The sequence below is a fragment of the Ahaetulla prasina genome, chromosome 8 (genome assembly GCF_028640845.1).
Source record: "Ahaetulla prasina isolate Xishuangbanna chromosome 8, ASM2864084v1, whole genome shotgun sequence".
Taxonomy (NCBI): domain Eukaryota; kingdom Metazoa; phylum Chordata; class Lepidosauria; order Squamata; family Colubridae; genus Ahaetulla; species Ahaetulla prasina.
Genome location: NC_080546.1, coordinates 18,394,125 through 18,408,275, shown reverse-complemented (window position 1 = coordinate 18,408,275; position 14,151 = coordinate 18,394,125). Strand labels below are relative to the sequence as shown.

Here is a 14,151-nt window from a genome sequence, read left to right as displayed (position 1 = left end):
TAACCAACGGGCCTAAAGCTGGAATTTTGGACAGTGCTTTGCACCGGGAGGGGAAGAAAGTCCCAGCGAGTCGGGCAAAGGAGATGCCATGTGGCACCGCCGGCGTATCCACATGGCTCCCCAGCCTCTCCCAGCTGCCAAGTGCTGCAGAACCGTGGTGGGAAGGGGGGGGAGGCGGAAAGGGGGGAGGGAAGAGAGAGAGAGACCCTGGCTCAGCAAAGGGAGCTTCGCTTCTATGCAAAAAAAAAAAAAAAGTCCAAACCCGACACGGTTCTAGCACCGCCGTGCCCGCGTGCACACGTAACACTCCCCCCCTTTTTTCCCCCAAAAGAGCCCCGCCACAAAGCGATCCGTCCTCGCCCTTAATCCAGCCTGTCGCTGCCGACTTGCTCCAGCCAAACCCCGGGGATTAAAGCTCGGGGAAAACCCGCTTGGCGTACAAGAACCGAGGCACTGCGGCTCTTTTTTTTTTTTCTTCTTCCCCGAGCCCCGCTGCTTCTTTCGCCACCACTCGGTGTAACCAACGTACCGGCTCCGGCTTCCCTCCTTCGTCCAGCCTCTTCTCTCCCAATCAGCTGCCGCTTACCGCCTTGCCCAACCCCGGATCTACCTGCCGGACCCGAAAGCCGCCTCCTAAAGCCACCCAGCCTTATGCACCACTTCCCGGTCCAGCCGTCTCCTCCTCTAGCCGGGCACTTTTCTCTCCCTCTCTCTCTTTCTCTTTCTCTCTCTCCTCCACCCTTCTTCTCCTCCTGATCCGCCCACCCCGGCCACCGCCTGCATTTTGAACCCGGCGCCTTCACCCGGCTGAAAACAACCCCCCAGCTTCTTCCCCCTCCTCCCAAAATAGGAAGTCGGGCTCCTTCAACTGCGCAGCGCTCCGGCTCAGTTTCGCTCTCTTCCCTTCCGCGCCCCGCAGACACGCGTCTCTCAAATCCCAGGGTCTTCTGCCCTTTTCCCCGCACGTCTGAATGCGCCCCCCCCGGCTCTCCCTCCCGAGTTGACGGTTGGCCAAAGGTTGACATTTCCCTTGGCTGAGCCACCCGCTTAGTTGCCTTGGGAGCTCCTCCAAGTGAGAGCTTGTGGGGGGTGGCCGCTGCGCAGGATGGGTTGGGGTGGCCGCCAGGGACTCATCCTGGTTCCCCCCCCTCACCTGGTCTCCCCAAAACTCCTTCCCCGAAGCTTGTTGGGTTGGTTCCTTTGAATGTCCTCATCTGCCACCGCAAGAGAAAGAGAAGGGGAACCCACCCTTGGTCCAGAGTTGGTAGCAGCAGCAGCAGCAGCGGCAGGAGTACGAGTAGGAGTAGTAGTAGCAATAGCAGCAGCAGCAGCAGCCAGGGAGCACTTTAATCCACCGAGTGCCCGGCGGAGGCGAGCCGAGGCTGAGCCGAGACGGGAGAAGGCAGCCTTTTCCCGGCGGCGCTCATGTTGCAGCGCCTGCCTCCGGAGCAAGAGCGCCGGCGAAGAAGCAGCAGCAGCAGCAGCAGCAGAAGTCAGACGCAGCCCCAGCGACAGGCGGCTTTGGCAGCCGGCGCTGTTTGTGGCGAGGAGGAGGAGAAGGAGGAGAAGCCGGGGAGGGGACTAAAGGGGAGGCGCTTGCGAGTCAGGCGTCCGGGAGGGTGTGTGAGTGCGCGTCTTCATGGGCTGCGCGTTCTGTGGCGGTGGTGTCGACGGTGCCGTGCCACCTCTTCGCCAGCGCATTGCAGCGCGGTTCCCTCGGTCTCTCTCTGCTGGCTGGGGCGGGAGCGAGGAGGCGAAGCAGCCGGCTCAAAATCGGGCTTTCCGTGAAGGGATTGACACGGAGGATTTTTTTTTTTAAAAAAAAGGCCTCACCTTGCTGAGCTCTGAGTCAGCGGAGGGTGGATATACAGGTTCGTGGCTCTTCTTTTTCTTCCTCCTCTCTCTCTCTCTCTCTCTTTTCCTCCTTCTTTCTCTTCCCGCTCCAGCCAGCAAGACTTTTGGGAGAAGCTTGTAACTTCTGAAGGAGAAGACCTGGAAGCCACCTTAGAGAGGGGAGGCGGTGATCTCGGTGACCTTCAGCCTTCTGGGTCTCCTGGAGTCCCCGTCCTTTTCCCAACCTGCCCTAGCTGGCTGAAAAGAATGGGAGATGGAATCCAGTTGATCTGGACAGAGGAGGGCGTAGGACTTGGGTAGAGATGATCTTAGGTGTGTTTGTTAAAAGGTTATCTTCCCTACCTTTTTTTTTCCCCACCCTTGGGTGGAGGAGAGCAGTTTTCAAGTCTGGTGCCTCCACTTCCCATGATCAGAGGACTATATAGTCTTTATATAATTGAGGAAGATTATATAGGCTTCCTCAATTATACAATGTTGAGGGCATCTCTTTTAATGCACTGGATTTGAAGGATTTTCAAAGAGAACATGGGTGGGGAACAAAAAACCCCATTTTTTTTGCACCCTTTATTTCGCTTGCCAAGGGATTAGTTGCTGGGTAGGTTTGCATCAGGTGCAGGAAGGTGCCCCGAATTCCAGATTATCACCAAATGGTACAATCTGCTTGTGTCCTTGGTGCTCAAAGTCAAGGTCACTTGGAAGACCCCTCCCCACCACATCCTTTGAACAACCAATTCAACTGTCGCCAGACATACGCACCCCCCAGGGTTTGTTAGCCCAAATATGTTTTTCTAGGGGAAGTAAACCCTATATAGATTGTGTGCAATTGTGCCGCAGGTGATTACGATTGCATTTGACGCCTTGGAGCTCAAGGAAAAAAATGCACAGTAGTTTAAAATGCTCTTCTGGATTTGCACTGAGCAGCCAGGGGGGAAAAAAAGCAATATTCAGCCATAGCAGTGATTAGGGTTGGACTAAGAAGACTCTCTATCTGCCTTTTTTGGGGGAGAGGAGGAGGAGGAGGTGATGGTAGGAAAGGAGTCACTGCTTCTGATTGCATTTTTTCCACCATCTAGGAATGAAACAGGTGTGCCTTTTTTTCTCCTTTAGGTTGTACAAAAAAATCTTCAAGGCAACAGACTCTAGATGACCTTTGGATGTTTACCATCATCTTGTTCTATCTTTCCCTCTTGGGAGTTTGGGTGTATGTGTATATATATAAGTGAAGAATGGGAGTGATAAGGAGTTGGGGATTTTTTTTTTCCCCTTTAACCCTCCTTAACCAGGAAGCAGCCAAATGGAAAGCTAATCAAACTCCAACCAAGGAAAAGTGTACTGATTCAGCGCACTAATTAATTAACTGCATATAGCTTAGCAGCATGGGTCTATCGGTAGGTATTGCTCTTCATCGTCTTTTAATTTTAAAGCGGGGTTGTTGTTGTTGTTTTATCTTGTGGAATTTACTGTGGGTGGAATTTAGTTTGAAGTCAGTGGAATGAGGTTAACTCGTTCCTCTCTGTGCCATGCTGAAGCCCTGGTTTCTTTCAGGTGTGCTTAAGCAAACCATAATTCGCTGGGTTCACAAATCATAAAAATTCTCTAGGGTGCTGTCATTTCCTTTTCGGTGTGGCTTTTGGCATCTTAAACATCATCAATTGGAGGTCAGCTTCAGATGACTTCGTTGGATGTGTGTATCCGGCCAGTTTTCTTGATATTAAGCTGGAATGGTTAGATGGAAGGCTATTGTCTTCTTCCAGGACTTTGTGTGTGTGTTTGTGTGTCTGTATATATGTATGTATGTATGTATATATATATGTGTGTGTGTGTGTGTGTGTACATACACACACACACACACACACACACACACACACACACAAAAGTAGACTGGAATATCTCTATATCTCTATCTATCTCTATCGATGTAGATGTAGATATAGATATAGATATAGATATTCCAATCTACTTAAGAACCTTTGTTTGTCTTCTACTGAAGTTCTACCAGTCTGGTCCCACTTAACATCTCAGCTCAGATAAGGTCAATGAGATGGTGCCACTTGCTGAAGTTGTTGTGTCTTGTCCGCTCTCACCGCAGCCGGGGTCTGCTTATCTGCTCCCGAACACGGAGGAATGTATGCCTCCCGGCCCCAGTCCTGGCTCTATGCCCAGACAAGCTGCAGAGGAGGGGGCACTTCCCGGTCCCAGCCCTGGCTCCATGCCCAAGCAGGCTGCAGAGGAGGGAGCATCCCCCGGCCCCAGCCCTGGCTCCATGCCCAGGCAAACGGAGCAGCTAGACCCCTCCCCCTCCTCCACAGCATGTGAGCCTGAGGAAAGTTTACTTCCAACATCTGATTGGAGTGACCCTCGCATCAGAAGATTGGATAGGCGGAGGCAACAGAAGGAAGGGAGGGGCAGGCCTTAATGAGTGCTGAGTCATGGAGCCACACCCCATGGCCTATATAAAGGATCTGCTTTCTGGCAGTCTCTGAGTCAGGCAAAGTCGAACTTATCTTGCTGAAGTCACTTACTGGTCTCCTGCCTGCTCTGAGGACTTTGCTAGGACTTTGGGCAGAGCTGCAGAGGCAAGCCTGATTCAGATTTCCCTGACCCGGCCGTCAGCGGAGGAGTGGGACACGACAGAAGTATCTTTAGCATTTAGTGGAAAAGCTTACCACTAATGTGGAAGGATGAACCTTAAACCTTAAAAAATACAGCCACCATTAATTTTATGAAATTTTGCAGTCCTTTACTTCTGAAGATTATCAAATGTTCCTGTGGGGTCTCCTGTCATCCCAACATTAATATGCCAGCATGAAAAACTAATACTTGACTTAGGGGATGCGGTGGCTCAGTAGCTAAGATGCTGAGCTTGTCGATCGAAAGGTCGACAGTTCAGCGGTTCGAATCCCTAGTGCCGCATAACGGGGTGAGCTCCCGTTACTTGCCCAAGCTTCTGCCAACCTAACAGTTCGAAAGCACATAAAAATAAAAGTAGAAAAATATGGACCACCTTTGGTGGGAAGGTAACAGCATTCCGTACACCTTTGGCATTTAGTCATGACCACGGAGATGTCTTCGGACAGCGCTGGCTCTTCGGCTTAGAAATGGAGATGAGCACTGCCTCCTAGAATCGGGAATGACTAGCACATATGTGCAAGGGAACCTTTACCTTTTTATTTTGCCACCTTTTACCGCAATAATTGCAACACAGTGTTTGTGGCAATCTTATCACGTTGCTGCTATATAAGATGTTATTCCACCATAGCAAACATTTAAGGAATTTCTAATATAAACGGCTTCTTTTCATTCCTGTCACATTTCTCTGAGGTTGAGTCTGGCTTTGTCTTGTTCTTTTCAAAGCCCTGAATTTGTTCTTTGTGATTTCTCTTCTAGATTCTGATATGCTTGGGACTACTGTCTTGTTGCACAATCCACGTGCGATTCAGCTTCACCTGATGATAAATGGACTGATAATTCTCTTGTAGAGAGGAAATCATGCTTCCTTCACTCATGGCAAGCCTTTCAAGTCCTGAAACCACAAAACAAAGCACAACACTGCCACCACCATGCTCGGCAATTGGTATAAAGTTCTTACGGAATACAATATTTGGTTTCCTCCAGAGATTCACGGCCAACGTAGACTGAAAACATCCATCTTTTGCTCATCTACCCACAGAGAATTTATCCGTAAATCTGGAGAGTTATTGGAATGCTTTTTTCAGAAGACCTGACCTCACTAACAGTGTTAACATGCCATGAATCACATTTTTACCCAATGGTTTTCTTTGGGTAGAATTGTGGATACTGACTTTTACTGGGCAGTTGAGACCTGCAAACCTTGGATGTTTTTATGGAATTCTTTATAGCTTCCCAGTTATATGCTGCCCCCTTGGGTTGAGTTTGACAAGACAGCTGCTCTTGAGAAAGTTTGATATTGGCCCAGTCCTCCTCCATTTCAAACATATATCCCTTGACCATGGATTGATGGAACCTTAACGCTTTATAAATGATTGGATGGTCTTATCCAGACTGATAGCCATTGTTGATTTATGGAGATCCTCGGATTCTTTTGAGCAACATATTTACACGCTTGTAGAATCTATGAGGCAAGAATTTCAATGTAAGGAAGCAAGCTAAATTTTGCAGACAACATGGCTGGCTGATCCCTAATATCTTTAATTGAATCGATTAAACCAGGGGGCACCGTTACATTTCTCACACGACACCTTTGCATGTCGGACAAGTATTGTTGATGAAGTGAAATGAAGCAAGGGGCAAATTTTGGAGAAAATTGTTCACTCAGACTTTTTTTTATATCAATAGGACTGACAAATAAATGGAAACATTCCAAAATTCAAATGCTTTTCACAGGTTTCTGCCTCTCTGTCATGTATTTCTTGGTTGCTTTTAGAAACAAAGAGGTAGGTCTCTTGGAATGCTCTTTTCAACTGTTGTTTACTCTTTGCGTTTAAATTTACATAACGAGTCATATAATTTTGGCAGTCTTCCCAACCTGATATCCTCCAGAGTTACTGGATTTCAACTCCCATAAATCACAGTCAACTTCTCCCAAAAGCAACTGGTTGAGAAAGTTCTCCTTGGTTTTTGACAATATTACATTTCTCTATGTGCCTTGTAGGGAATTCCCTTGTTGCAACTTTTGAGAGCAATCTAATTTTCCTGGTGAGCAGACTTGATTAAAGTGTGGTATGTTTGTCCAGATCCAGATGAAATCAAACTTGGGTTTGGTTCAGTGATTCCAGCTGATCGTCCCAGTTTTTAGAAGTGCCCCTCATTCTAAACTTCTGAAGGTCTTTAAGAGCAGCAGATAAGTCACTTGGAAACAAACTGCACGGTTACTTTCTGCTGTTAACAGAATGTTGACCGGGTATTCCCAAATGAAGAGTTAGTTATTAAAAGAACAAAGCCAATTCAAATCTAAGCTTTCCCATGTTGTGGGGTTAATGCCAAATGAAGCTTAAATATGCAAAATTACCTTTTTCTTGTCTTTGTCACCAGTGGGAATTCGACTGTAATTCTTTGTAGCCTATATGGGTGGCAGATTTGTTGTTCTGTCAAGTTTCATGATACTATAGGTCAATCCCAAACATATTTGCCTAAAAATAATGTTAAATTCAGTGAAATATATTTCTCTCAGTGTAAATATCACTGCATTTATTTCATATTTCTAATTAATTTATTCCTATTTATCTTGGACCTTTTCCAGCTGAGGTCTGCATTTGGTCTTTGAATGGTGAGCTGGGCACAGCATTCTAGAGTGGTTAGAACCAGGATGAAGACATTAGTGGGTGCAGAGTAAAATTACATTTGATTAAAATCTAATTTATTTAGAATTTCACAGCAATTTTTGGAATGATTCTGGGAGCCAGGGATGAGTTTCACGCAGGCCTAAGGCATAAATCCTTGCTTTTTTTTTTCTTAAATCAATTTTATACTAAAACACAGCTGGAATCATTTCTGTTTGTTTTATCTTTCCAGTTTCATCTGGTGCTTTGAAGGACATTTAAATTTTGTGTGTGTGTGTGTTTTAAAGAAAAATGCATTAAGTGTAGATGCTGATTGCAAACAAAGGGGGGTTGGAATTAACATGATATTGAAAATCTGAAACTACAGTTGTTCTTAAAACAGTAATATCAAGTTGTTCCAAATTCCAACTACAGGAAGTCCTTGATATATGAACATAACTGATCCCAAAATTTCTGTTACTAAACAAGATAGTTGTTGAGTTTTTCCCCTTTTTACGACCTTTCTTGCCAGAACTGTTAAGTGAATCACTGTAGTTGTTAAGTTAGAAACACAATTGTTAAGTGAATCTGGCTCTAGGCTTGCTCAGCCACAGTTGTGTCAGAGGCCATGCAAAGAAACAAGCCAACTTGGTTTTCTTTCTGATAGTGACTTCGTTTATTGGGTCTGCTACAAACCTGGTCTCAGTAAAAGTCAAGGTCTCTCTGTATAAAGTCAGCGCTGAGAGCTTCTGCCTCTCAGCCCTTTTTAAACATCCCACGCTGCTCATGCCCCGCCCCATGGCTAAACTGTTCTGTTGATTGGATGCCTGGCCGCTCTCTCCCTCCTCATCTGACAGCCTCAGCTGCCACGTCATCTGCTGAATCCCGGAACTCAAGCAGCTCTTCCTAACGCCCAGCCCTCATCTCCTTCTACCCCGGCCGCCAGTGTGCTGATTCCTTTCTCATGCTTGCCAAACGCAGATCCCTGCAGCCCTCAACCAAGTTCTTGATATGTCATCCCTTTGGATCTTTGATTAGGGGCAGCTTCCATAATCCGTATCCCTGTAGCGTCATGTATCGAGCCGGAGCTGGGCTCGACAGTGGCTTTCCCATTGACTTCGCTAGTCAGAGATCGCAAAAGGTGATCACATGACCCCAGGACACTGCAACTGTCATAAATATGAACAAGTTGCCAAGCGTCCAAATCCAAATCAAATCCAAATTTTGATCCCATGACTATGGGGATGCTACATAATTGTTTGAAAAAAATTTCATTTCACTTTTTTCAGTGCCGTTGTAACTTCGAACAGTCACTTAATGAATGATTGTAAATCAAGGACTACCTACAGTACGTTTGCCATTATAATCCTTACTCTCAAAAGAGGATGCTACAGAAAATAGAAATGAGATTTTTTTAAAAAATACACTTTGTAATCTTCCAAAAATTGCTTGTTTACTAGATTTCCTAAGATAGCCTTTATTTTGTACAAGTAAAGGAAACAAGTATAATGTTCCCTCCTGTTTTCCCCACAACAGCCCTGTGAAGTGAGTTGGACTTAAGAGTGATTGACTCACAGATACCCAGTCATTTCCATACCTGTTGTGGTCCGTGAGCAGCCTACGGAGCTGGCAACGGAGTCGGACAGCAATGAGGCTGAGGTGAGGCCAGGGCCATCGGGAAGTGAGGTGTGGACTCCAGAGCCTCCAGAGACTGATAGTAGTGAGGCAGAGGAACAGGAGGAGCCTGTTCCTATTGCACGCATGAGAAGAGCTGCCAGAAGGCAAGAGTAGCTCAAGCAGAGAGGACAACTCAGGAGTAGGGCCAAGAGATGATTGGCCTCTCCCATAAGGCTTAAAGCAAACCAGCACCAGCATTTGGCCTTTGCCGGAAAACAACATTGTAGCTGCGTCTTCTGCTTCGTATCTGTCTTTGTTTTGTGGCTTCTGGACATTTGCCAGGAAGGGCCTTTGGCAGTTTGCCTAATTGGACTAAGGTTTGTGAGATAACTGAGGAATTTGTGTTGGGAGGATTTGTTTTACTTTGAGTTGAATGACGCTGGGAATGAAGTAACTCCCAGCTGTCCGAATAAAGTTTGTTTTTCCACGGACTAAATTTATTGCTACCTACTTGGGCCTGGGTCACAACAGGCGTGAAGGAGTGCTAGAACTCATAGTCTCCCAGTTCCTAGCCTAATACCTTCATCACTACACATCATTTTCAAAAAAGGCTCAAATCAATATTTGTCTCCAAACTCTTCTCTGCTTTTAAGTATCACTGCAGGATTCACACAGTCCTAGGATTTTTGTAGGAAATAAAAATATTGAAAATGTCTGCAAATGTCTTACAAGCAAATATATTTGCTTGTAAGGCAAGAGCTGTACTAGAGACATGCAGCTCTGCCTGACCATAAGTAAGGTGTCGTCATTATGGTTGTTTCATCACAACAATGTTTGGATAACTCCAGAAGACACTCTTTTAAGTTGTTAATTTTTAAGTTATTAATGAGCCCTGCATAAATTAGGCTACTTACCCAGAGCACTTCTGCTTCCCCCAAAAGACAATGGAAAGCTATGAATTGAGAATACATATCCTGAGAGGCCAGAGTTTATGGTAGGTGCAACTTTAGGTTTTGGTAAATTGGAAGTTCATGATAGGCTTTATCTGCTCTGAGAAACATTTTGGGGTTCCAACTATTTTATTAGTTTATCGAAATATAAAATACAAAGAAAAATGAACATAGAGCGGAAGTAGGGAAGAAAAAAAGGGATAAGGAAGAAGTGTAGGGTAAAGGAGAAAAAAGAAAAGCATTGAATGACTCTTTTTAGTGCAGTAGAATAAGATAATAACATGCAGCCTTGACTTTTTACTGTTACATAATGATACAGTATGTACTAGCCACTTTTATAGCAACAAATTCATCTAATCAGCAAAACCCAAGGTTAAGGTTGATTTTCTCCACCTCAAGCACGAAGTCCAGAATTGGTTTCCAAGTGGAAACAAAGTTAGCTGCATTCTTTTCTTTGATTCGGCCAGTTGATTTAACCATCTCTGCTAATTCCTTGTGGGAATTATTCTAACTATTGCTGCTGCAGTGGTGAGAATGCAGTCTTGCAGGCTAATTTTTCATTCCACTGCCTTGAGTTTGATCCTGACCGGCTCATGGTTGACTCGGCCTTCCAGCCTTCTGAGATGGGTAAAATGAAGACCCAGATGGTTGGAAGCAATATGATGACTTTGCAAACCGCTTAGAGAGTATTGTAAAGCACCATGAAGCAGTATATAAGTCTAAGGGCTATTGCTATTGGTTTCCATTTTTGTGCATAGAGCATTCTTGCTGCTGTCACTCTGTGAGCCATTTTGGAAATATAAAATATGCCTTTTCTTTGCCCAGGGAACACTTTCAGAATGTCCTAGGTGCTGTTAATCCCAAATTTCAGCATTACTCAATGACAGTTGTTGGGCAGCAACAGTTGCTTTTGCATCTGCTTGGCCTCTGTGAAACTGGGATGATAAGTAAAATGATCCAAAATAGTCTGGCTATGATAAAACGTTGCTTCCATCCCAGAATGCCACCGCACTAGCAAACTGGCATTGCCGTAGGGCAGCATTTCTCAACCTTGGCAATTTTAAGACGTGTGGACTTCAACTTTTAAGAGATTCCCCAGCCAGCGTGCTGTAGGGATTTTATAATAATCTTTCAAGCTTGGTTATTATTATTATTATTTTTTAACTGGAGGTAGGGCTGGAAATACGCCTGCCTGGAAAATAGAAGATTTGCAACCTGTCTGTCTAGCTGGGATTATGCAAAATGAACCAGATGTTTGGGCATAAGGAAGCTGTCTCGGTTTCTAAGACGGATCCGTTTCTTGCCGCATGAAATAGGATTGTGATGTTTAGTTGCTTCCGGGGTTGCTGTTATTACTCCAGAGCTCAAGGGAGCTAACAGCCGTAACCCTGTGAGCTCAAATGGACTGAGGGAGAATGACCGAAAGCACAGTGACAGCCTTCAGCTGAAGTCATCTGTGTTTAAGTCAGGCAGTCTAGTTGCTACACAACACTATACAAAGAGTGATGATGATGATGATGGTGGTGATTTTTTTACAAAATTTTCATTTAATTATGCAAATACCAGGGAACCTTAGATGTCAGGCCTCTCAAAAGACCGATTACTTATTCATTCCTTTCATAATAACTGCAGCCTTGGAATGAAATTGATTCTACTTGCAACCAGTTCAGGTATAAAAGACTGATCTGTCAGCAATTCTATCTCAGTTTCCATGTCTATCAATATATGCCATTACTGGTGAAAGAGGGACAAAAAGTTCTCGGATTACCCCAAAGATTGGCAGACCGGTGTCTATCGCAAAATGTCTCCGGTACCCCAGCTTCTGTAGATGTCGTAATCCTGCCTCTCTTGTCAATTTGGAAAGGATTTCCCATCTAAAAAAGACTGTGGGCAGATTTCCGCATGTCAATTCGATAAAATAAAAATAAAAATCCCCGCTTCCCCAAAGTGTGTCATTTCAATGAAATCATAGCTGAATACTCAATGAAATTCATAAATTAACATTCCTTTTCTTAAGAAAAAAGATTCTGCCCAGGGCAGAGCATAATTAAGATATAAAAATTTTCAGAAGTACATGACACAAACAAAATTCGAGGGCTGAAATTTTGTTTGTGTCGTGTACTTATGAATATTTTTATATCTTAATTATCCACCCTAATGAGTATCTTAATAAGTCCCCCCTAGTGGGACACTTAGGTGCACAAAAATATGTTTTCTCACATGATATTCAAGTATGAATTTTTTGAATTATAGCCTATTTGACCACAGTAGCTTTGAGTTCTTATAGGAGGGCTACATCCAGTGGTGGGATTCAAATAATTTAACAACTGGTTCTCTGTCCTAATGACCAGCTGGTTGGGCGTGGCCATGGTGGGCGTGGCCATGGGGTGTGACAGGCAGCACTCGGCCTCCTGCACCCCCCGGGAGCAAAAATGGATTGTGGGCGGATGCGCCGCTCCCCCGCCCCCCATTTTGGGCCTAGTAGGCCTCTCTGCAGCCTCCTGGGAATGAAAACAGGCCATGGGATGGTGCATGGCGCCCCGTTATGGGCCTAGGAGGCCTCCCTGAAGCTGCACCCCCCACGCCCCGTTTTGGGCCTAGGAGGCCTCCCTGCACTTACCTGGAAGCCAAAATGGGGCGTGTGGAGACTCCTGGAAAGGGAGGGGCATGGAGGGGTAGGGCCAGCCAGCAATTTAACTACCAGTTCTCCTGAACCAGCCTGAACCGGCTGAATCCTACCACTGGCTACATCTGGACCGAGGGGTGCAATTTTCTACACTACATTACCATGATAAACTGCATCTGCAAGTTCTGTGAACCACAGTGAAGATTAAACACCATTTTTAATTTTTTTAATAAACTGATCAAGGAGAGATTCAACCTAGAAATAAGGAGAAATTTTTTGACAGTGAGAAAAATCAACCAATGGAACAGCTTGCCTTCACTTGTTGTGGGTGCTCTGTCACTGGAGGCTTTCAAGAAGAGACTGGACAGCCACTTGTCAGAAATGGTATAGGGTCTCCTGCTGGAACAGGGGGTTGGACTAGATGACCTACAAGGTCCCTTCCAACTCTGTTATTCTGTCTTTTAACTGTGGAAGCATTTGGCTAGTCACAGATCTGTGAAAGAATCCATAAAACTGCCCCTCCTCCAAGACATTTTAGTCTAAATGCAGATGTTGGGATGTCACTCAGGATTAATACAGGATCTACAAAGACTAACAAAAGAAAGCAGCACATCTGAGAAAAGCTTTAAGTTACCGAAACCAATTTTGAAATGGGTTCTAGTTTAAAGTTCAGAGAAATCCCAATTCTACTACAATAAAGCTTTATAAAGATGTTTTGCCACTGAGTTGAGACAGTTTCATTTCTTGCTGCAGCAAATGTGTTTCCTTATATTTAGTGCTTTCTAAAGTTTCTGAAGGATGCTGGCTTGGAGAAGTTTGGAGAAAGCTTTATCTGACCAATCAATATTTGACTCTAAAGAATCTTAGATGTTGTTGGAAATCTCGCTCCCTGTTCCTCCCTCCACCCCCATCCTTTAAGGTTTCCAAGGAGCCTGGCCATGATGTTGCAGTATTACTGGAGGGAATGCGTAATGAGGGATACTAAATTATTTGCTTTTTAACATAAATGAAGAAATTAACTGCTATCATTTATTGGTAGAATGTTCTCCATGCTCCTGCAAAAAATAGGAAAAAGAAAAAAAGGGGGGGGGAACAGGAAATCCATCCTTGCTCTGCTTATCCTTGCATATAGGACCACCTTCAAAGCGCTCTATGGCTTGGGGCCTGGGTACTTACGGGACCGCCTGTTACCTCATGCCTCCCACCGTCCCGTACACTCTCACAGAGAGGGACTTCTCAGGGTGCCGTCCGCCAAACAATGTCGGCTGGTGGCCCCCAAGGGAAGATCCTTCTCTGTGGGGGCTCCCACTCTTTGGAATGAACTTCCCCCTGGTTTACGCCAAATACCTGACCTTCGGACCTTTCGCCGTGAATTGAAAACATATTTGTTTATTCGCGCGGGGCTAGCTTAAACTTTTTAAACTGTTTAGTTTTTAAATTTTAAATTCTATTTATGTTTTAAATTGGGGTTTTTAGATTTTAAATATTTTAATTTCTCAGCCAATTGTGTAATAAGTTTCTTAATTTAGTTTTTTAAATTGTATATTGTGTATGTTTTTTATCCTGGCTGTACCCTGAGTCCTTCGGGAGAAGGGTGGTCTAGAAATTTCAATAAATAATAATAATAATAATAGTGTGTTGTGTTTTGGAGTGCTCAAAATTTAGCAGAGAACTGAAGAGATAAATAATGCCTGCTTACCACAAATGTGCTCTTTCTGAATGATAAATAGGCAGCAGTCAGAAGAAAAAAAATGCAACTAGAAATATGTAAATACATAATGACACACATATGTACATACTGCATGGGGATAAACAGTTTTGTAGATTCAGGTAGCATCATTGCTAAAATAGAAGAGGGGATATT

The 14,151-nt window shown here is 44.6% G+C and overlaps 1 protein-coding gene and 1 long non-coding RNA gene across 5 annotated transcripts in view; one reads left to right on the top strand and one right to left on the bottom strand.

The window, feature by feature from the left end:
- The window catches only part of CCSER1 (coiled-coil serine rich protein 1), a 998,177-nt gene extending 996,615 nt beyond the window's left edge, over positions 1-1,562 (bottom strand). Inside the window, exon 1 of one of the 3 annotated variants that reach the window (XM_058193884.1) lies at positions 1,154-1,562. The gene's annotated coding sequence lies outside the window, so the exon portion shown is untranslated. The remainder of the gene's footprint in view (positions 1-1,153) is intronic. The other 2 variants (XM_058193885.1, XM_058193883.1) reach the window with 2 other exon arrangements.
- Positions 1,441-13,884, top strand: LOC131203545 (uncharacterized). 2 transcript variants are annotated; one of them, XR_009156414.1, is made up of 4 exons: positions 1,878-2,166; positions 2,962-3,242; positions 5,242-6,269; positions 8,631-13,884. It is a non-coding gene; the product is annotated as an uncharacterized LOC131203545 (long non-coding RNA). The 2 variants fall into 2 exon arrangements; XR_009156413.1 differs by lacking the exons at positions 1,878-2,166; positions 8,631-13,884 and adding an exon at positions 1,441-1,871 and having other exon boundaries at positions 5,242-6,211.
- Positions 13,885-14,151: the final 267 nt, after the last annotated feature.